Source organism: Cygnus olor, chromosome 12 (assembly GCF_009769625.2).
Source record: "Cygnus olor isolate bCygOlo1 chromosome 12, bCygOlo1.pri.v2, whole genome shotgun sequence".
Lineage (NCBI taxonomy): Eukaryota > Metazoa > Chordata > Aves > Anseriformes > Anatidae > Cygnus > Cygnus olor.
Window position 1 is genome coordinate 3,420,659 of NC_049180.1, and position 24,411 is coordinate 3,445,069.

The window sequence follows — 24,411 nt, forward strand, 5'->3', positions numbered from 1 at the left end:
GCTCCATCACTTGGGTCTTCCTCCTCCTTCCTCCAGGCAGCCCCAGTTTCCCAGAGCTCCCACCCAACAAGGGCTTGGCTGTGGTTTCAAGTTGCTAGGGCAGAAGGTTTCAAGTGATGGCAAATGATGGAAATGGGAAAGGCTGGAAGGAACCGGGCAGACTCCCTCACAGATGTGTGGTGTTGCATTTCATGATGACCCATGCCTGGCTTTTCTGGGAAAGGCCTGTATTATGGAAGTACAATTCTAGCTTTTCCCCCAGGACTGTGTGTGTTTTTTTTTAATTTACTGAATTTTGCACAGAAGTTCTTTCACTGTTAGGGACTCATGAGTTGTACTGCAAAAGACTGGAAACAAGACACAGCCATGAATTTCCCCAAAGCATTACACCTGGAAGTGGTTGGTTTGCTCCTGGTTTCATCCTCCAGATGCCTTCCCTGACATTAAAGTTCACCCTCCAGTGACGTTGTTGTGTGTCAGAGAGCCTTTCCTTTCCATGAGCTGTTCTGTGAGATCCAGTTCAACATCCTGTTGAATCTGGAGGAAAGAAGTCTTGAGAAACAGGGAAATGTGTTGCCAGAAAAAAAAGAGCCTTGGCCAAAAGAAGGGGATTGCCAGACAGCCTGAACTCTCACTGAACCAAAGAGCAGGGCAGCCCATGTATCCTAGCAAACTCCAAACAGCAAGAAATGTGCCAAAACCGAATTTTGAAATATCTTAGATATACTCATTTTTATTTAATCTACGCAGTCTCCATTTTAAATGCAAGCTGTCAGGATTTGTCCATATCCTGGGGACTTACAGTAGACTTTGCAATAGGTTAACTGTAGATGGGCTTTTCCCCTATAAAGATTGGGTGCAGGAACACTTTATTTTCTTATCATTTCTGGGGCATAAAATAATTTCATGTGCCATAGATATTTTTTTCTTTCTTTCCTTTTTTAAGTACATGTTGTAACTAGTGGTGCACAAATGACTCCTTGGTTAGATAAGACATTATGTTTTTATCCTTGGACTATGCCCCCAGGCTTTCAGTAATGCCAGCATCAGCTAAGTTAGCATCTGATTAGTCGTTCTTACCTCTTACTCAATGTCAGTCTTGATTATGCCTATTAATCTGGCACATTTTTTTGAACTGAGCTATGGACATGATCCTGCTTGGTTCTCAGCACTCTGCTACTATCAAAGCCAAGTAAAGAGATTTAGAATTCTCCGCTTTGAGTGTGTTTTGTATGGGTTAATCACTGTTGAAATAGCCATCTATGTATTCACCGTGCTTTCAGGCAGTTGTGGCCCAGAGAGAAGACACTGGAGCTCCTGCTGTTCTCAATTTCTTAGTACAAAGTGAGGGTTAAGGCTCTTTTCCAAAGAAATCTGGGTAGTGAGGACATGCTTGAACACTTCTTGTTCTGGGAACAAGAAAAAAGTATTAGGAACAACAAAAGGTTATTGAGCAAATTTTACAGTTCAGGACCAGGCTTTCAACATCACATCCATATTGATGTCACGATTGACTTATGGAAGGTGGTGTTGGAGTGATAAAATGCAATTCTACCCATTTCAAACAGAAGTCAGCACCCTGTTCCAAACTTTGCCAGCACAAAAGCAGCCCTGAAGAGTATTGAAACTTTGCTGAGGGCTGAACAATTTCTTCTTTTTCCTCTTTTTGTTTTCTTGCATCAATTTCTCAGCCACAGCTACACCTTCACTATGATGTATTCAAGGCTGGGATTGAGTTTTATTAACTTTGGGAGAAATCTAGCTCACTTTGAGGTGCCCTCACATCTACTCAGCACCACTCATTATCCCTATGAAGCAAACACCTGTCCCAGCCAAGAGCCAGCAAACCTCTGGTTTCTTCCTTACCTTAAAACGATTTAACCTTTAATTAAGAGCAGACCAATCGGGGAGCTAGGGAGGGATCTCTCTCCAGCTGATCTCAAGCTAGTGTTAGACATATAAATATGCCCAGGAAAGAGGCTGGTGGCAAGTGTGTGTGTGTGGTGTTTGAGCAGCAGCTGTTCCCCAGTTAGGGCCCCTATGTCCCACACATGGGTCCTAGCAAATTGCTTTATGAGGTGGGGAAGAGTTTCTATGTAAGGGCACTCCCTTGGGGCTGTAGAACTGATACCTACCTAGGTAAGTTTACCACAATATATTGTGTGTTTTAATATCTTCATTTTTTTCCAAAACATCTTGTTGGTGTTTTATCTCCATAGGGAGATAATGTTGATTTGTCCTTTTTCTCACTTTTTTGACTCTGAGACTGGAGATAGCTGGAGAGTGCAGGGAAAATGGAGAAAAAATGCAGAGTTTTGTTTAATAAAAGTGATATGTATGTTCAAAGGTAGTGCTCTAGGAATTAATCTATGTGGTTTCTTATATGTGCTGTGGCAAGGACAGAGGGCAAGCTCTGACAAGCACATGGTCCCTATAAAACAACAAGCTTATTCCTAGAAATAAAATCAGATGCCTCTGGGATTTCTTATTAGACAAGATGAAGTGCAGAAAAGATAAGAACTCTTTGATTAATTAAGTAAGAACACAGAACACCAAAAACATGCTGTCAGAAGCAACACTTTTTTGGCGAGGTAAGTGGTGGGAGATGTTTGTAAGCTATGGCAGTTGCATGCTGGTCTGTGGATGCTGTTTTTTCAAAGAAAGTGAGACTGCTGCATATGGGGGGAGGTGTCAAAGACACTGAAACAGAGGACAGACCTCTGCTATACAAAATGGTGAGGCAGACTTCAGACCCTAACTGTTTCTTTTGGCACAGAAATTTAAGTATTCTTCCTTCATTCTTAAAAGCACACTGAAATGCCCTATCGCTAATTTATAGATTTTCTTCACCTGAAAAGTGGCAATAATTATATTCTTTCCTGAATTTGCAAGTCTTTGTGAGTATGTACTCAACAATCCTCAGGTGGCTCTCAGATACCAGAAGCATCAGTAGCCCATAAAATTGAATAAAAACAATAATCGAAAGGCAGAAGTTGGTAAGGCCTTTTTTTCTGGGTAATGTATAATTAGAAACAGTGTGCTGCTGGGATTGTAAACAGTGTGAAATCACATCATTAGCGTATAATTACAACTGCAGACATGACAAATTTACCCAGACCAGATGTCTACTAGATCCATTCCCTCTTTTCTTGAAAGCAGTTTCATATGGCGTATAAGACTGAATTGCACTAGCAGCAGAATCTCTCTTTATGTTATCAGGCACTTATGATTAATCATTTGGTACTGTGACTTTTACTGCATAGTGAAGGGCTGTCCGTTCTTCCAGTTGTATTGCCTAAATTGTTCGCAAAGTTAAAAACAGCTTAATACACTTCTTGGCCAGCATCTTTGTTTTTTCAAACAGCATCAGGCCAGTTCATTTACTGTGCTGTAAACTCACTGAATATTTAAAAATCAGGACAGCAGATACCCATTAGGAATGTCTGTGTCACCACAGCCTACACTGAAGGTTGCGAAGTTGAATTATCCATGGGGGAGGCTCACAAGGTTTAAAGATGACAGTTACTTAGGTGGGTTTTGTTTTCTTGCTCTTGACTACATTTGGAGAGGGGAGTGCTGCAGAGTTTCCCCATGGTTTACTTTCACCCTTCATTTGGGGATGTTGGGTTCTGCACAGCATGATGGGCAGGTCGATCACTTCTCAAGAGTCTCTGAATGCTACAGTCCCCAAAAGGCCACTCCACCCCCAAGCTAATACCATTCTCATTGAAGCTAATGGCAACCAGCCAACTAACAACACATTCCCCCTCAAAAAAAGTTAGCCAAAATTGTCAATAAATCTTTGGTTTGGCTTGGTGGTGGTTTTGCATTAGAGCTCCTTTGATTCCCCTGTTGGAAATCCATGCTTCAGTCATTGTGTTTCAAAGACCTCTGGATGTGACAGATCCTTCAGATTTTAAGCCCACCAAATCTGGGGTTGTTTAGAGATCAAATTTCTGGAGCCGGACAACGGTCAGCCAATGAGTCACATCCTGCAGCAGTGAACAAAACCTGAGTAAGGACATAGGCTTTTTCTCCACAATGCCTTGACAGCATCTGTAGCTGGAATGGCTTTAACCATCCAGCCTTCCTCAAGTCTTCATGATGGACCTGAATGTGATAGATGATGTGATGGACATGGGATGATGTCACCCATAGGAGGATACCCTCTCTGAAGGAGGAACAGTTCCACTGAAGGTGGAGAGTATCACAGTGCCTACTGCACAGAAAGCTCTGGCCATTTTATTTTGAATCAAAGAAAATGGCTAGAAAAAAAATAAAATTATTCTGGTTTTTCTATTTCTTGCATTCCTTCATAATTAATCAGCTTCAAAAAAAAAAAAAAACATACTTCTAAGACTGAGGAATTAATATCAGGTACAACATTTGTTCTAGCAAAGGGATCCTTTGGTATGCTCACAACCAGCCTGCTTTGCTCCTGTGGCTGGAGGTGGCCCAGGATGTGTAATTGTGCCAGCTCTAGCAAGCAGTGAAGATGTAACTGCACAGTTCTGGATATTTTGAGAATATAATCTGCATCACCAGCAACTTGTATGTATGTGCTGAAGTGAGCCTTGTGCATCTGCTACCACAAACCAGTATCCTAGTCCTCCAGCACCTTCCCATGTTCACACTTCCAGGTGTTCAGAAAGGACAGTGCCAGGGAACCTCATGGAGCAGATTGAGTGTCATCACGTGGCACTTACAGGGCAACCAGGTGATCAGGCCCAGTCAGCATGGGTTTATGAAAGGCAGGTCCTGCTTGACGAACCTGATCTCCTTCTATGACAAAGTGACATGCTTAGTGGATGAGGGAAAAGCTGTGGATGTGGCGTACCTTGATTTCAGTAAGGCTTTTGACACCATTTCCCACAACGTTCTCCTCAAGAAACTGGCTGCTCACGGCTTGGACTGGCATACGCTTCATTGGGTTAAAAACTGGCTGGATAGCCGGGCCCAAAGAGTTGTGGTGAATGGAGTCAAATCCAGTTGGAGGCCGGTCACTAGTGGAGTCCCCTAGGGCTCAGTACTGGGGCCAGTCCTCTTTAATATCTTTATCGATGATCTGGATGAGGGGATTGAGTGCACCCTCAGTAAGTTTGCAGATGACACCAAGTTAGGTGCATGTGTCAATCTGCCCGAGGGTAGGAAGTCTCTGCAGGAGGATCTGGATAGGCTGGACCGATGGGCTGAGGCCAACTGTATGAAGTTCAACAAGGCCAAGTGCCAGGTCCTGCACCTGGGGCACAACAACCCCAAGCAGAGTTACAGACTGGGAGATGAGTGGTTGGAATACTGCCTGGCAGAGGAGGGAAGTACTGGGAGTATTGGTTGATAGTCGGCTGAATGTGAGCCAGCAGTGTGCTCAGGTGGCCAAGAAGGCCAACAGCATCCTGGCTTGTATAAGAAGCAGTGTGGCCAGCAGGTCTAGGGAAGTGATTGTCCCCCTGTACTCAGCTCTGGTGAGGCCACACCTCGAGTACTGTGTTCAGTTTTGGGCCCCTCACTACAGGAAGGACATGGAGGTGCTCGAGAGAGTCCAGAGAAGGGTAATGAAGCTGGTGAGTGGTCTGGAGAACAAGTCTTAAGAGGAGCGGCTGAGGGAGCTGGGATTGTTCAGCCTGGAGAAGAGGAGGCTCAGGGGCGACCTTATCACTCTCTATAGGTACATTAAAGGAGGCTGTGGCGAGGTGGGGGTTGGTCTATTCTCCCACGTGCCTGGTGACAGGACGAGGGGGAATGGGCTAAAGTTGCACCAGGGGAGGTTTAGGTTGGATATTAGGAAGAACTTCTTTACTGAAAGGGTTGTTAGGTATTGGAATGGGCTGCCCAGGGAAGTGGTTGAGTCACCATCCCTGGAGGTCTTTAAAAGACATTTAGGTGTAGTCCTTAGTGATATGGTTTAGTGAAGGACTTGTTAGTGTTAGGTCAGAGCTTGGACTAGGTGATCTTGGAGGTCTCTTCCAGCCTAGACGATTCTGTGACAGACCCTTCTATGGTGGGGGGAAAAAAAGAGCCTACAGGTCTCAGAAGCCATCACTGGTGTACACAGGAGCAGCAGAGCCAACACAGAAGCTCAAGGACTTGAGCCAGGCTCCCTGGAATGCTGGTTACATGAGCCAATCTCTGGCAGTAATTTTTCCATAGGTACCACATCTCCTTAGCACACAACCAGGAGCAGAAAATCTAGATGTAAGGACCTGGACTTTCACCCCCTCTCTCTCCCCAGACGAACTTATTTTGTTTTGCTGCTGCCAAACACGTTTATTTAGCAATTACTTATTTTGCTTTTAGATTAATTAAATTCAGTCTTCCATAGTAAACCTTTGGGGAAAATAGAAAGTTAAGCAAGCTTCAATCAGTATGCTGAAACAATTCCTTTAGGATAATTTAAAAATCAAGCAACAGAAAATCCAAAGACCTTTCTGGGGTCTGGGTGCATTTTCCACCAGGCGTGAATGATGGATTCTTGTCTTTACAAATCGTCAAACATAAATCACAAAGCCCATACTGACCAATGGTTTCAGGTCAGTGAATTTATGAAATTCTCAATTATTTCAGTGATGTACTGACTGTTCAACACAGCTGAAACCTGTACTGGATTTGGGGAATAAATCTGAGATGTTTTACATTCTTGCAGTGACCAAGGATTAACCTGATGGTTTGTTCTGTCTGAGTTCATGTGACTTTTGTTCTTGGATATGGTGCGTTTGGCCAAGGCCAGAACTTCAGAAGTGCTAAGTGCTCATTTATGTTTCTAAATATGAAACAGCCTGAATTTCACATCTGTCGAGAAACAGGAGCTCCCACTGGGAATGATGACTGAATTTGTAGATATCTTCATGTAGCCACAGGCTATTCATGTTCTGCAAATATATCCCCTGTTTTGGACACCTGAGTAAAATCTCATTTCCTGGCCTACTTGGGGTCTTTTGGAGTCTGATGCCCCTTGCAGACTTGTCCCTTTTTGGCAGATGCTTCATAGCAAACACCTGTTGCCTGCATACACCAGTTTGCATTTATTTTCTCCACAAGCAGCAACAATTTCTCAGAAAGAGGAAACGCTTCCAATATTTTTCAAACTGCAACTTTTTCCTCTCATCAAAAAGTACTTCTATTGAGGGAATTCTTTGGAGATATTACAGAGAACTTCTTGTTTCTTCTCTTTACTTGAAAAAGGTCAATTGGTCAACACTTGAAATGAATTATAAAGGAAAGGGAGCAAGCTTCTTTGTTAAATACCTTTTGGGGAAAAGAATGTTTGTTGATTTCAAAATGACTGTTCATTTCAAATTGAAATGAAAGTTTATTGAAGTTTAAAAGTCACAGAAGAAAGGAGTGAAAGTTTAAATGTTTGGTAGTGAACCAAATGAAAAGTACTAAAAGGACGGAAATAAAACATCTTAGTTATTACTGTTGTTTGCAACTGTCAGCCATGGTACAGCTTCTGATTAACATTTGAGGCTGATGGTAAGTTGCTTTCAGCTTTGCTTTCTATAACTATGTGGAAAGTTATGTCCCATGTAGCAAACCCCATAACTATTGGGGTACAGCATGTTATGTCTGAAATCATAAGGATTTCAGAATAGATTGTATCTGATACCATCAGTTTATGAATGATATTAAAATGTTTGTGAAACTCCAACTCACTCACCATGTAACACGTTTTAATGAATTTACTTTAATGTAAGTATGTCTTGTTCAGATATGATTCCTCAGAAAGTTCCCCTCTTTGACAGGGAGATAATCTGTTTCCACCTGCTTTCTATGAAGACAATAAAGTCTGACTAAAGCAAATACCTGAGCCTGAACAAGAGCTGGCAGCGGGAGAGGAGAGAGGAGACAGGGAGATGGGAGCAACATTACCTCACCTGATGCTGTTCAGAGTAGGCATGGGACTCATCTGGAGAGCACTGCTGCCTGTGGGCAAGATTTTGGCTTTTCTTGCTGAAAACTACATGCTATTAGTCAGGAGTAAGCAACCTTGAAAAGTGTATTTGCTATGACTCCAGTCTCCCCTGTGAACGACATTCCTGCTGCTTCAAGCTTTTTTGGTTGCAGTGTTGACACTTCTTCAGATCTGTCATTAGCTTAGCTGAAGAGAAAACAGAAATGCTATTCAAGACGCAGATCCAATGTGGGAGGTTAGGAGTGCAAATTCTCACTTCACACTGAAAGCACGATGAATGTTTTATGTCGCTGTTGTTCTTTCTATTTTAGGGGATGCCTTTATTTTATAAGCCCTTTGCTGTCATATAGAGCACCTTTTTTAAGGTAACCTACCGAAATCATGTTCACATGACTTAAAATGAGATCTTTCACATTGCTAAGAATTAGTCTGGCAGTTGTTAGACTTTCGCTTGTACTTTATGAATTGCTACCTCTGGTTTTGAAGGTATCTAACTTTTTTGCTTTTTTTTTTTTTTTTTTTTTTGTATTTTAAGACTTCTGTGGTGAAATCTGATTCAGCTCTACACCATGAGTATTCCATTTTCTCTCAAATCCACCTTTTCTGGTTGTAAGCTGTTGATTCCACCCTCACTCGACATCTTCACTTTGTATTTTCATTACAAGAGATAAAAATCAACAGATTTTTGGCTTAGTTTCAGAGAATTGTTAAGAATATGAACTGACCTTTCGTTGTGATCAAGTGAATCATTGTCTGTGTTCCAGTAAATAGAGGAGTTGAAAGCAAGTTTCTTACCTGGAAAATCACGCAGCATTTTTGGAGAGTGGTTTTGGTTTCTGTTCTTGGCCCCTAGACTTTCTAGCTTTGCCATTGTGCAGACAAATTAATAGCTCAGAACAAATGTGGAATTCCTCCAAATCACTCATTTCAGTGTTGTTTCCTAAGAAAACATTTAGCAATATCATTTTTCATGATCGTTTCTCTAGTTTCCCTTCCCTCCATACTTTTTTCTCTCATCCTTCTAACGGTTAGCCTTTTCCACTGGGATTGTCCCTTTCTTTGGGACGTTACAAGACCTAATTTGATCGGGCTCTGCCAGTAATGATGGATTATCTTAACTGGTTGTTGTACCAAAATTAATGCAGCCTGGGGGGTGATATCTGAGAGTCTTAATGGATAACATTAAAGAGATAAACCAATAAGAAAAATGAAAAAAAAATATAAAAAGATAGTTTAACCTAAGGAACTGGACAATGGGAGAATCCCCCATTTTATCTGCTTTTAAAACAGGAAACGAGGAAACACAGTAGTCCTTAAGAATCAGTGCCTCTCTCCCTCTTCAGAAATACGTCCAGAAGTAGTCGTTATAAACCATTCGTCTCAGCTAGACATTGAAAGATAGGAAAAAGAGTATCATCAGCAAATATTTAATGCAGCAGTGTCATTCAGTAGCTTATCCTGTGGTTCCTTCACGATCCAAAGCTCCGAGTAACACTAACAGTGCTCCAATCTCTGTGAATGCTGGAAAGAAATGCTAGCATCGGTTGGGGTGCGTATTTCTAACCTTATAGTCTTTAACATAGTCCAGTGCACTTATGAGCTCTACTAAACCATCAGTCCTATATCCCATGAGGACTCTTTCTTATTTCTAGTAGGCATATCTTTAAAAAAGTGCGTTAGTGACTGTGAAGAAATCTGATGTAACGTAGTGATTCAACAACATCCATGAACTGAGTAGTAGTTGTTCATCAAAATTACTGAGTACAAGATGCATCTTGCTCAACTCTTGAAGTTTCAGGATTATTGCATTCACCTACAGGCGGATATGTTCTGCCTTCCTCATCCAAACTGAGAAGCTATTTTAAACTATTTGGGACAAATTCAGACATTTTCTTTCTTAAAGATTCTCCCACAAAAAAATGTGGTAAGTAAACACATTGATGTGTTGGAAAGATGCTTTTTATGAGTTTAAATTGGAGAAATTATTGTAAACATCAGACTATATTTTCCCCATAATACTCATTTTTGAATATTTCAGTCTCTTCCAGACTGCCTTATTCATAATTGCTGTTCTCTTAGACTAGTGGGAATAGTAAAAGAAAGTGACTCTTTACTGAGTGACAAATACATCCATATACAAAACTCCTAGTTTCACAGATGTTTCCAGGAAGTTATAACCCCTGATAACTCTTTGCAGACCACAGAGATGAATAATATTTGTGGATGCATTTTTGAGGCTACCAGACCGGAGAGGTGTTTGTGGCTGTGGGCTTTACCACTCACACAGAAAAGTATGTTTTCCTTATATCTGTCATATAGGCTATATTTTGCACGTCTTTAATTAGACCAATTTCATATCTTAAAGAGTATGTGACATCAAATTATTTAGAAACTGGAATTAACCATCAAAAGACAGGGTCAAAATACGCTCATAGCAGAGTTTAACAAATCCTCTGAACCCAAATGCATAGTAAATGTCATGTCAGGGACAGACCTTACATGCGTTTTTATGCCATCAATCAGTTTATGTAACTGTGGGTCATGCTGAAACATGTATTTTATAAGGGAAAAGTATGGAAATTGGGAGGTTTTTGCAGGTCATAATCTGATCCACTTAGCCCTGTAAGACTGCATGGATTCAAAAAGCACTCAGATCTAACCTAAATCTAGTCTAAACGGATGTGCTTATTAGGAGGCAAGTTGCACAAAAGTCTTCTTTTTATCAAAATTATCTCATGGACCTGAGGCAAGTTTTTCCATCATCTACTTCTGTCTCTAACAAGAAAAGTCCTTCCTAATTCGGAGCAGTGCACACTTGTCAAAGTGAAGCTGGTGACCATTATCTCACAGTGCAGACAACACCGTGAGCATAGCTATCAATTTTAATAGAAGTTTTCACCCAATGTGTCCAATAGCTATAGTTTGGGAAGAGTGCAAAGGAGGAAGCTCATCTCTGTTCTTCATGGTTGTACTGGGAAAGGGATTTCTTTTTATTATGATGACTATGACCATGATGATTTAGGCTGAACCAAATATAGAACAACCCACAGCACCCTTCCACCAGTTCTCTGACTCAAAAATGACCATTTGCAACCTCCAGATGCTGAAGTCATTTTCAGCCTGAACTGTTTCATGATCATCTGCCTTTTCCCAAGAGTAAGGTGGGGGGGTTGAAATTATGTTTCACACCAAACTTCAAATTCTGAACACCACCAGCATTTCAGAAAATGATTCTGTCAATCCTGCAGTCTGTGCTGCTAATCCATGAAGAGCAGGAAACAAAAAAATTTGTCTTCATTTTCCTTCTCCCCTACTAGGTGTGCTCATGCATTTGTTCACTTTAATGAACAGTTCCTAGAAAGCTCTGCACTTGCTTACCTTGACAGTCAGGGCAGTTATCCCTTAGATGTTGGCAGTTGTGTTTATGCAATAGTGATCCCAGGGGTAAAAGTCCCATTGCACTCACAGGCTCAGTGTCACTGGATTACCTGCTGTAAATTAGAAATGCATTCAAAGAAAAAAAAAGTGACATTTAAAATATATTTAGAGAGAGAAAGGAGAAAATGTCTAGAATATGTACAAGTACACACATGGGATGTAAAAGTTGTCTTTCCCACCCTTGCTTTGCCTCCTACCTTGTGTCACGGCCTGGAGCAGAAGGGACATGGAAGTCTGTGGCTTCCTCTGCAGGTGCTGGTCTGCCGAACCCAGTTACAACCTGGCCACATCTGCCCTTAGGTTTTCTGTCTAACCTGTTTTGATCCTGCCTCTTCACATCACATAAAGTTTTGAAAGAGGAAAGGAAAAATTAACAGAGGAAAAAATAATGAAAGATAAATGGAAAGTCTTCACCAGCTCTAATAATAATTTCCTTTAGGAGCCCACACGCAGGGGGAAGGAGAGGCAGGATTTGTGTTAACTCAGTGATCTGTGGGGGCACAGCTGAAGTGCAATGTCAAATAATGTACTCAGGCTCCTAGTATGACAGCTATTTTTCCTCTGCCATGTGGAAGAACCTGACTTCTGACCTCCTGTTTGTTTTTTTTTTCCAGATATTTGGGGTGGTGGTGGTAGGGAACCACCACTTAAATCCTGGAGGAGTGCTTAGACCCAAACTTTATTTCTCAATTCAGTTATGTTTAGAGCATAACATGGGTTTGTTATTCTCTGGTCCCTTGCTGAAATAGGTCAATGTGGCCTTCCTAGTTAAAAGCTGTCTGCCAATTATACTTTGCTCCAAGCCAAATTTCTGCATAAAAACACTGTTGTAATATTAGTACAGGGAAAAAGTTCTTTATTACTCTTATTTATATTCCAGCAGCAGTTAGGGGTTGGATGCTTCTACACCAGGTGCTGTTCAGAAATGCAGTAAGAAGCAGTCCCTCCTTGTAATAAACAAAGCAGACAGAAGGTAAGAAGGAAAACTCAAGTGCGAAACAAGTTGTCCAGGCTGAAAACAGAGGCCAGATGTGCTCAGCCACTGATGCATGTCACCATGTCCAACAAATCATTCTGCTGCGTTATGAGATGCACTTGAATCTAGACCTCACAGGGTGGGAGAAAGTTTGATCATGCATCTAATCATTTAAACTTAAAGAGGCACCAAACAGCTGATCATCAGTACTGATTCCTTTATGCAAAAGACCATGACAAGTACTGAAAATAATTTAGCAACATCTTACAAGCCAAGAAGCTGTCCTCAAGCTTAGATAGAGTGAATCACCAACACCATGAAATGAAATACATCTATTTTGGCCAAAATTTCTTTGACACATATAGAAGGTAAATATAAAAGACGATAAATATCACTACTGTTTTTCTGATTCTATAAAATAGATCATTGCACCTTTCTCCAGGACCTCCAGCAGCTCTGCTTGCTTCCAGTTAGGACTTCCTAACCTACATCAGCCCCCATGAAAAACCATCCCAACAGGAGAAGACAATTTACACTCCATAACCACAATATTCTGTTCAAGCATATAGGGATTTTTGGCCCATTTTTCTACTTAGAAAAATGTGGAACACTAATTAGGTTCATTTCTTTCTTTTGTGTTTTCTTCCAGGAGTGTTAATGGAAGCACAGCCAAAAGGCATATTTCCCTAGGCAATAGTCTGCTTTAGTGAACTCTTATTGCACTGGAAATATTTGCATTTTAATCTGTCTGAAATAGAGATTAGGGAAACAGTTCTCGTATTGCGTAAACACTTCATGCCAGGCAATTTCATTGTATTTTAAAGAAAGAGTGTGATTCATTACTTTTTGTGATCCTGAACAAGGGTGGATAATTTTCCTTCCCTTTTGTATTACTGTTATCAATGACACATGACATGATGATATTTTCCACGAACAACCTAATGCCAAAGCCCTTCACACTTTATCTTTGATCTGTTCTCATTTTACTGTAGGAATATGTAGTATCAAATCTTACCCTTGTTTAAAGTAGAAGAATAAATCAGGAGCAACTCCACTGCTGTAACTGGAGTTATTCCAGTTGTATATTGACATAACTGATAACTGAGTTTAGTTCAAAATATTTAGAAGCAAATAAACACTTGCTGACACTCTGATATGCATCACTAAACCACATATGACTGCTCAAATATACTTGATCTTTTTACAGAAATTTAATCTAAATCCCTGCTTGAAAAATAAATCACAGACAAAAGCAATAATGATAAGGGGCTTTTCAGAGAACAAAATGCTTACTCAGCCAAGTCCACAACTTGGATACATTAAATAATGAAGTCCACACCTTCAAAAATTGTTTTTATAAGTACGTACATAGACAAATGTAATCAAATCCCTACGCATCTTGAAAATCTATAGATGATTAGGTTCAGGTTGCTGGCTAACTCACCAACAGTGAGAAATTACCAAAAATGGGGGGGAAAATCATTCTCTTTATTATGAATATGTAAATCTATACTACAGAAATCAGCTCACCTAAAACAGGGTTATTCAAGATTTATCATAACTTTGAACAGAATCCAGCCCAGTTAAATTCATCCAGAACAAAAAGAAATCTTGCTTGCAATGATACAGGAAGAAAAGAGCATGTAAAGTGCAGCATTTACGTTTCATTTATTATTAGTTTTTACTGGCAAAAGGACACTCGTCATCAGCCACGGATACCCTGAAGCACTGAGTACATGGTAACCTTTCCTGGCTCAAACAGAGGCTTCACAACACATTGCACATCAGATATCACTTTGGCCTGGCTAATTTAACAAAAGCCACTCTGAGCAGCTCAGTCAAACAGGAAAATGTTGATCTGATGCTCAGACTTTCCTCTTACTCAAGATGGCAGCAGAGATACTATGAGTCACTTAGCAGAGCTGGCTCCAGGATTTATTTTCTGCACCTCTAATAGGTCTACTATTAAGTCACTGGAAACGGATTTATTTTGTGTTGGAGCAAGGCAGAATCTAATAGAAAATAAAACAAGAGAGTCAGGAGATGTTCCCAGATGTTACTTACTGTGTGCTGTTGCTCCTGGCTTTCTCCACTTCTTTCCACGTAGGAACACACGATGTTTGCACAGCCTCATTAGAGAAGTGACTTGTCTCCAGGTTGCAGTATCAGAGAGACAAAGTGGAGGAGTATCCTGGAAAAGAAGAAATGGACAATGTGAAACAGATGTTTTCCTTTAATTGCTTATTGCAGATGCAGGCCAGTAACTAATCCACCTGCTATCTTCCCACAGGGATAATTACTTACCCCATGATCCTAGCCAACTGAATTTATGTTTTCCATGCCTCATTATACACATCTCCACTTTGCCCAACAATATGCACCAAAGTGCTGCACAAACGCAAACTTTTATGAACAGCTACATCCTTCTGAACCTCTATCTATATTTAGGAAGCTTTTTCTACCTTTCTTCATATCGTCTTTCAAAAATAAAGCCCCTTGTAGAGCTCTTCCCCCAAAGTGTTGCTTCTGATGGACTTTTGGGGATCATGAAGCTTTCAAAAAGAAGAAGTCCCTAATCATAATGAAGTATCGTTAAAATACAAGCATTTTTGATGTGGTTACTTATATAGAGAGATTCATATGGGAAGTAGCGTTTTCCAGAGAATCTATGGATGTTAATTGAAATTAATAGTGGAATCAAGATACGTTGCAGCAGTAAATAAGGCACAATTCACATCTGAAATCTCTGTTACTTCTACAAGCGGTTTTGTCGTAAGAACTGAACAGGAAGACACAGTGAAAGTTTCTGAACATTCTTAATTAACATTAAGGTTAATTTTTATTTTGCTTCTATTCTATCCTTAAATGCATTTAGGGTAGAGCAATGGCCAGTGTTTACATATAATTTTCCCCATACATTTCAAAACTTATACTCAATGATGCTGGTCAGTGTGGGTAGATAACAGTCTCATGTTGTGCCAGGGGAAGTTTAGATTGGATATTAGGAAAAAATTTTTCATGGAGAGGGTGGTTGAGCATTGGAACAGGAAGCCCAGGGAAGCATTAAATACCCTGGAGGTATTTAAGAGACGTGTGGATTTGGCACTAAAGGACATAGTTTAATGATGGGACTCAGTAGGTCAGGTCAATGGCTGGACATGATGATCTTGAAGGTCTTTTCCAACTAGATGATTCAAAGCACTTAGCAGCAACTTCTGTTTGTGCTTAATATGCAATTAACACTTAAAACCAGCTAATTGAATCAAGAACAATGCAAGCCGAAAAGAATCTCAGTGTGTCACCTATATGAAGCCACCCCTGAAAGCAGGGTCAGCTCATGTCTCTGATGCTGCATGGTGGCACGGCTGTTCTTCTTACTGCCGAGGAAACTGGGCTTTGGTAGAGCAGCTGGCAGGCAAGCAACGGGAGCTGAGATATTCTTCGACTGAATTTGATAGGACTGGAAAAAGAACGTGACCTGAGCTACAAGCTTTGTTATGGTCCTCATTAACACAGCCTTCATCTTTTCTTCTTTTCAAGGGAGCTACTTATTTCTTTGCCTCAGGCAAGAGCAAGAGACAGATGGAGATAATTTAGTCCTACTTCACTAATGTTGATGTCTCTGGATTTAATATTGGCCTTTCTGGAACCCTACTATGACTCTTTGGCTTGGCGAGGTGGCTCAGGTAGTTATCCTGAGAATAATATTTTGTTAACCAACTGGCTGCAGATCTATTTCAAACATGAAACAGGAATCTGGTCAGCCAGGACTAACAAAACCTCCTCAAGCTCTTCCACTGCTTGATGCTCAGCAGCCACCAACTCTGGGGAATGTCTTCAAAAGATTTTCAGTGAGCAGCTTAACTAATGCCTGCTGGAGAAACACACAAAGCAAAATGAAGCCTTCAGAGAGAAAGTCCAATGGCTGGAGAGATGGGTGGATGCTGCTGGGTACAGCAGAGAGGGAGCTGCATAGAGCAGGCTCGAGCTTTGTGTCATAACAAGGGAGGTCACCATGGACTAGGCTCAGCAGAAGGCACGTCCAGATTCAGCCAGCCTGAATGCCACAGCTGCCCCTGTGCCTAGCATTTCCCAGTGCCTCTGGGGGCCTATAAATACCTGATTCAAAGTGCCTAAACAATGGCCAAAAGAGAAACTGGGGAAGAGCCCAGATACAGCAAGTCTTAAGAACAGACAATAAAAGGCTAAGACACATCACAACAGCTTTTGTTCACACTGCCATACCTGGGGGCAGTGGCATGTCACAAGCAAGAAACTAAGCATTGATATCCCTGCCAAACCAGCAGGATTGAAAAAAATGTTCCATACAAGATTGCTCAGGCAATATTTTACCTGCTCTATCCAGGGATGGTGTTAGCTTTGCATTGTCTGCTGTTCCTCGTTTGCAGGATAATTTGGTACAGAAGAACATCAGTAATGGGAAGGAGTTACTAGGTATGGCCCCATCAGTGTTACACAGACCTTCATGGGTATTGGTGCACCAGGACAATGAAGGAGCATGGTGATTTGGAACCTGTAAAAAAAACACACCCCTGTAAACTTACAATGACTTTAACTTCACCTAACAGCACCTAGACTTCCCTCAAATGTGTTCAGTACAAGAGCAAAGACAGATTTAAAACATCTTTTTTTATTTCAGTTTCAGTAGCTCAGCTCCAATTCATGTGCTATATACAACAAATTGAGATAAATTTCATTGGAGCATCTCAAACTCTCACCTGCTACATCAGTGGCTGTTATTACACAGCTTACAGACAGGTAACTGCAGTCCCATTGCTTGCCAATGGTGTGGAAAAACCCTGGACATAACCGAGCAGTTTCAATGTCTGCTTTCACAAAGCAAAATTAGCTGTAACACTTCAGATGAAAGAAGTAAGACCGATATGAAACTCTATCTAATCAAACTACATGAAAGTAGCCTTTTAGAATAAGCTTATCTCATGCTCTGTGAACAACCTTATCTTCACATTTACTGACCATTTGACAGAAATCTAAATTATCTCAGATTTTATCAAAATAAATCATCTAAAGAACAACAAAAAATCCATTTTAAAATGGACAGTAATTCTTTCTAGCCATCTGGAACGCATTATTACTTTCCAAGTAGCATTGTTGATATTGAAAGTGTTGTAACAATATACTTTTCTAATGTGGTTCCACTGTGGCTCCATCCGTAATAAAACTGGTTGGTGCCAAAAAATCCACTTAGCATGACAAGATCCCCAAAACCTGGATTATTTGGGTAAGACTCTAATTTGATATTCTGAGTTTCATGGTCTGATGAAATTTCTTATAATATTTTTAAAGGAGACCAAAGAACGAGCATCATCTAATCGGGGGAAATGTTTTTGCTGAAGCATACAACCTCCAAATTCCTGTAAATCCTAACACGACTAAGGAGAGATGGAGACTGAAAAGGAGGAAAATATCCCATTTCCTGCCTTGCAAAGTCTAAAATAACTATAATTTTGTATTTTCGTGACTATTGGGTCAGGTCCGCAATATGGCTACATTCCAGATTTAGCTGTATACTACAGAAAAGGGACAATACACAGCATTCCTGTGAACACCACTCAAGGCAGAATGTCTTTATGCTAGGATACTCAGAAAGGTCTGATAATCTTAAAACAAAACTTACCAGCAGAATAAACAGGGCACTCACCACTTTTTAGATCAAGTCCATCAAAGGGTGCCGTTCCATGTTCCCAAATAAAGGTATTTCTGCCACGTTAATTTTGTTCGATGCTGGAAAGGTGTCTTTTTTTTCCTAAAAAAACATTTCCACTTTGGCCGCTATGCAGATATTTATTTGTAGCTATGTTGCATATCCCAGCACTGTTTCCTCTTAAACCTTAAAGAAATTATCAGACTTAGAGAGATGGGTATCATAAGATTCGTTTCCCTAGGAAATTAGACTAAAATTTATAGAAGTTCCCCGGACTTTGCTGCCAAATTTTCACCCTATTATTTTTACACTCCTTTTGCCCATGTGCTGGTGCACTGTGCAATCCTGACCTACTTACATAACCCCAGTTTATCTAGCTGTACATATTTGTGATTATGCAAAAAGTAGTTATCCTTTGTAAAATCTTTTCAGAGCTTCATAAGGAAAAACAAGGGGCAATTTCAAATAAATAAATAATAATTGTCATAACAGAGCCTGTTAGATGCTGGAGATTATCAGTTCCAGCTGTTCTATCAGCCAAATACTTCGAAGCAATTTAGCCCACAGCAGCAAATCTCCTTGAAAAGCTTCTCAGAAAAAGGATGGGAAGAGTCAAAGCCATTTCAGAATGCCTTTGAAGTCTTAGTCTTCACCATCAGTCTGCTCTTCCCTGAGGTCCCTTTACTGTGTGTTAGCCCAAATGCCATCCCTTCTCAGAGAATTAAAGAGCTCTGAGTGCAAGTTCACATTGTTGTTTGCCCGCACTGAGAAATAAAGCCCATGATTCGCAAGAAGCCACAATACCAGCAGCAAAATATTGTCCGTGTGGTTGTCGGCAACTGCTGGGACAAAAGATGGCTTGAAGTCATAACAGGACCTGGGGTTCCCCGCCTCCACCCCTGCCACCCTTGCTGAGATCCAGCTGTGAGCCTTTCTTCTGGCTTTCTTTATTCTCTGTGTTGTCTGATAGTAGAGATCCCACCAGTCTACTAGAAAAAAGAGAGCTGCCGCTTTGTGCTCTGCCTGCCAAGAGATAGGGCAATAATTTATCTAGCCACTATGCCAGGGAATTGCCAAAAATTTCAAAAGCAAGTTTGTTATAAATGATTCTTCATGCGGTATTTCCTTCACTTGCCAATGGAGGAAAGCAAAGAAAAATGACTCTGAGCTTCACTCCTTTTCTTTGGACAACTGAGATTTATTGTAGGCGAACCGAGGAAGATTCCAAGATATTATTCCTATAAGGGAAGGTAACTCAATCTCCAGTAAAAATAAACATCCATGTTTAAATAAACCTTCTGCAAATTGTTACTGCTCTTTTCCCCAGAAGTCAGGGGAACATTTTCGGCTGATATTGTGCTACTGCACAAGATGCTGCTAAGTGCCTGCTTTGAAGAGCCAGGAGTCTCCTCTGTTTCGGGTGGCCTGTTAAGTCATCAAAGGATAAAAGGCAGAGAACAAAGGGAAAAATTAAAGTATTATTAGCTGCAATTGAAGCGCCTGACAGATGCTCATTTGCTGCTCATGGAAACTGCCTTCCACATCAGAGCAGAGGTTTGCTCAGCCTGAAGCCCATGCTCATGGCCGGGCTAATGGGTGTATGTACAAAAGGATATATGTGCAAGGTCTTCCCCTGATAAACCCTCTCGGAGGCCAGTGGTCAGTGGTTTAGGGACTTCCCACAACTCTTACATAAGTAGTGAACTCAATAAATCACAATAACATCGGGACCATGTACCTTACTAGTGTCTGAGGACTTCACAGCAACGAATCTTGTCCCTCATGGAAGCCTTGAAAGACAAAGCTCAAGCAGGTGAAACAAAAATGGCATTACAAGTGTCTCATATCATCAGTGATGATGAAAACACTCACCAATAGTTAATAGTGAGCTGAGCTACTCTGCTTAGCTGCAAAGCAGGCTAAATAACAGAGGTGCCCCAGCTGGGGTGGTGCAGTGGCTATGGCAGGAAGGGAAGACTTGTCCAATTCACTCCATGTGAGATGCTTCATGCATAACTTCAGGCAAATCAAGCAGCATTAAATCCCCTGGCGAGCCAAGGCAGCCAGGATATCCTACAGTGTGAAGCAGATCACTGCTGCCAAGGCTTCTTTTCCAGTCTGTGGAGGCAACAAGACACCTTTGGACTGGCCTCCAGAACAGCTGGCATGGGAGGAAGGAGATGCTGGCCAAGAGAAAATGCCAGCAGAAGAAGTATGCCTTTAGCCACAGCCCTCATGGGAAATTAGGTGCTTCTGGTGCTGGCTTCCAGTCTTATTGTGACAATCTCCATGGCTGGATAACTGGATAAATGCTCCAAGGCAGACTCCTTGCCTGAATCATGAGAGCTACCCTTCGCCTTATGCATTCAGTGAGCAATGCTGTGAGGGGACAAACCTTTGAGGCATGAGACATCTCTCCCATTCCTGGGCCAGGAATTATGTAAATATCTTGTGCTCTGTACTCAATCCCCCATGACAGCCCTTTTCTCCACTTTGGCTGGGCAGTGCAGTCATGCTGATGGTCATTCTCCCTCCATGACTGAGCGCGATGACTGCAGAACCTTGGGACCACCTTCCTCTTGTATCCAGATTCCTCTCAAGAAGGGAGGTCAAAAGGAAGAGGACCCAAATGCTTCATGGAGTGCCCATGGCCCAAGAATGGGAATGAAGAGAGCCAGACACCTATATTTCTGCTTCCACTTTTCTTAAGGGTGGTGGTGGTTGGTTTATCCAGAGACACCAGCATGGCAGGGTCCCAGAAGGGGACATCCCGATGCCTCAGTGTCCTCATTGTGGAAATGAAGGTGTCAGTGGACTTCTAGGGACTTTCTGACTGGGCAGCAGCCAAACATGGGGACATTAAGGATCTATACTTTGGACTGAGACATGCTGAGCTAAGCCCCTACCAGGCAGCTACTTCCTTCTGTGGTTTCAGTCCCAAATGCCTAACTTGTCTGCATATGAGATTCAGCTCATTGTACCAAGCCCCCGCGAGGCAGAGAGGTAACACCTGAAACCCTCTTGCAGCACTCCTAAACCACACAGGCTGGATAAATAACCCTGCAGGAAAGCTCAATTTCAAAATATTTTGCAGCGAAAGTAAAATATTTCAGCATGAAAGTACAACATGTTCTTCAAAGTACATTCTTGCAAGTACATGTTGTTGTGATCTTTTTGTATCACTTTCCAGATTGATTATGAATGTATTTATTTTTTACAAACTAAGATCTGCAGAGTGGGTAGAAAAGCCCCTTCCGAGTTATGTCCTCTTGCTTCTCTGCCTGTGCTGGCCCTTGATGGTTTCTAAGAACAGTGTGAATTGTCTCATACTATCTAATGCAGCTCCAAAAAAAACCACTTGAAAGAACTCAGAAACCATCATCATAAACTGACTGAGGGAGTATTTTAAGAACCCAACTCAAATTTCTTTCAGAGACAGATATATCACTCAGCTACAGGGACTTTTTTTTTTTTTTTTTCACAGGATAGGTAGTTTTATTCCCGAAAAAATAGAATACTAGTGCTTTTATCCCAGTTCTCCCTGGCAGTCTTTCAAGTTTCCATCACTTTGCAACCTAGCAAGGATTAAGAGACCTCCTGATGTCCTCCTCCTTCCTGAAAAGGAACACATGGCTGACGTACTCTTTTTTGCTTGCAGTATTCAGGCACACAATCAATGGGGATATCTTGCCTGCTTTCTGTTTGGTGTTACTTTTTGTACTGCACCTGCTGAAACGGTCTGATAAAATGTGGTGCCAAGGCAGGAGATTTGGATCAGGGTGGATTTTAGGTGGGCAATTAGCTTCTGTTCCTGCATTAGTTCCCTGCTCCTAAGCCCTTCTAAGCTTGTGAAAACCCAGCATGGAGTTCCTTCTAATAGGGAGAACAAAACAGAGGAAAGAAACCATGGGTCTACATGGTAAAAGAGCTTCGCTTTCTCTCGATTTGTTAAAATATGGAGCAGATTTGAATTATTGTGATGAGGCATACTCCTTAATAGATCTGATTCAGAAAGTACCACTTACTCTGGGCCTGTCTGGACAGATCACCACAGAAAAACTGGTTGGTTACCCAATGATTAAAAAGAGTATATGTTTTGAAAGATACACACCAGCCAGCCATCAGGCTTCTGTAAATGATTATATCATACCTGATCACCATAGTAGTCACAATCCATCTGTGGCACACTTACTATTTTGACCCTTGACATATTTTCTGGCTTTATCTGCAGATATTCCTAGAATCTGAATAAGCAGGGTGTTTTCCTATGAGGTCAGGCAATCCAGCCCCACCACCACCTTGCCTGAAGCAAGGTTCATCTCCCATCAGCCAGGCTATGCAGCTTTGCAGCATCATGCTAAGAGCACCCGCTGCAGGAAACAGAGATGTAGGTTTAGTCTGTCTTCCAATAAATGCTTCATACAAAGTATCTGAGTATAATAGCTAAAACTTCTAACTCCTCAACACTGCCATACTTTAAGCAATTTTAAGGTCCCAGGCACAGATATTTAGCTGTTTAAGAACATTTACTGGTGGAAAATAAGACTTGTTTGGCAGCTTTGGCACTTTAATTAAGAGTGGTAAAATAGGACTAATTCTTCAGACCCAGCTTAAAGTAACTTGGCTGACCTCACCTGGGCAGTGGGCAGACAAACACGGAGCACAGCATACTTCCCACACGTTTGAAGACAAACTCCCTCATTGACCTCACTGAGTCTGTTTGTGTGCACTCCCCACATCATGACTGAGAATATTAAAGTCTCTCAGAAAATGACAGACCCCTCTATCCTTGAGGACGATTTTTCCCATTTGACTGCCCTAAAACTTGGGACTATATCTGCAGTTGCAAGCTGGTGATTAATTTGAAACTGAATAAATTACAGTGTTGCTGGACCCTTGAAAACTAGACCACCATGTAAGCTTTCATTATATACTTTATTCATACTTACTCTCTAGAGAAAGCCCCCAAACTTGAATTATAACAAAAGGGAAAGTTACTGTAAGGAGAAAGTGCAAGCTAAGTGCATTCTATTTTTTACTTTTAGTTGCTGCATTATGGGCATGAAGCCAAGAACAAATTCTTCAATAAAAGCTCAGCAATGTTATGCTTTTGGTGTCTCACTGCAATGGTTTTCAGATGGACAGACATAAAATAATCCCACATCAAAGATATGTGACATGCTGTTTTTATCCCTTTTTGACGTGCCTGCCATCAGGTATGGTCCAAGAGAGGCAGATATGGAGGAAGTGGTAGAAGGGTGGGTAAGTCATCTAGCCAAAACCCACTCCCATTTCACCCAGTTCATTCAAATGAGAAGTGAAAATTATTACAAACATCTGCACCTTGCCACTCAATGTTATTTTTCAAGATATTCTTCAAACAATATTCCCAAAAAGTTGTTACTGGCAGATGTGCCCTGCACTTGATGCACTTGAAGAGAAGCAGCATCAACCTAAAATCTGTTTTAAAGAACAGATTGACCTGGAGGAACTGATTCAGAGGAGGGTGAATTCCAGAAAATATCAATGGAAGAACAATGTTCTTGTCCCTCCCAGCTGCAAGAGGCGAAAGCCAAATTCTGAATATTGCAGATCAACCATTTCAACACGTCCAGGCAACAAGATACCCATGAAGTTAAACAGAACACTCAGTCACTCACTTCCAACCTTAAAAAAAAAAAAAAATTTCTTGCCTTGTACTTCCTGAAATGTGGATCACTATTAACAGGCCCTCGTAGCCGAACAACAAAACCACAGCCGTACCACACACAATACCTCTGGCTTCAGCAGGCAGGAAGAAGGAAGACTATGATTTCTCTTCTGTCCCCAGAGAGGTGCCCATTTCTGACGTGTTGTTGCCAGCCACAGGATACACCATAATTCATGTTCTCTACCACAGCCCTTTTAGAAGCAAAGGAAGAAGATGTTTCTCAAAGGCTTCTGTATTCCAGGAATAAAAACATGAGATCAGATTTATTCAGGGGGTTCTTCCAGGGATGGTAAAAAGAAACAGGAGTTGGAAAGGAGAGAGCATTCCCAGTAGGTGAGGTCCCTTCTGAAAGGTCCAGTATAACACATCAGTATTATCCTAGTAGTGTGGCTTGCATTGAAGATTTCCTTCTACTAATGAAATTGAAGGCTCATATCTGAACTCTTACGTCCCTGGTAGCCAGAATGCCAGAATAAAAATTCATTCATACCTGCAAAACAAAAAGCAGGTATGGAGATATGAAATACAAAAATTTGCAATTGCAGCCAGAATTCTGACCTTGCTCTGTAGGTGGCCTTTTGTCTTTCGAAAGTAGAAAGAAAAAGTCACCCTGAAAACCTTCCACTGTCCTAAGTGTGCATGAAGATCATCTAGCAGACAACGTCCCTTTCTTTACTCTGGGATTTTGTCCT

At 41.2% G+C, this 24,411-nt stretch overlaps 1 long non-coding RNA gene across 1 annotated transcript; it reads right to left on the bottom strand.

Annotated features, from left to right (window-relative positions):
* Positions 1-7,961: 7,961 nt before the first annotated feature.
* LOC121076896 lies at positions 7,962-16,840 on the bottom strand. Its single transcript, XR_005823781.1, has 5 exons — positions 16,677-16,840; positions 14,388-14,514; positions 11,288-11,400; positions 8,705-8,849; positions 7,962-8,095 (listed from the first exon to the last, which is right to left on the bottom strand). It is a non-coding gene; the product is annotated as an uncharacterized LOC121076896 (long non-coding RNA).
* Between the last annotated feature and the right edge of the window lie 7,571 nt (positions 16,841-24,411).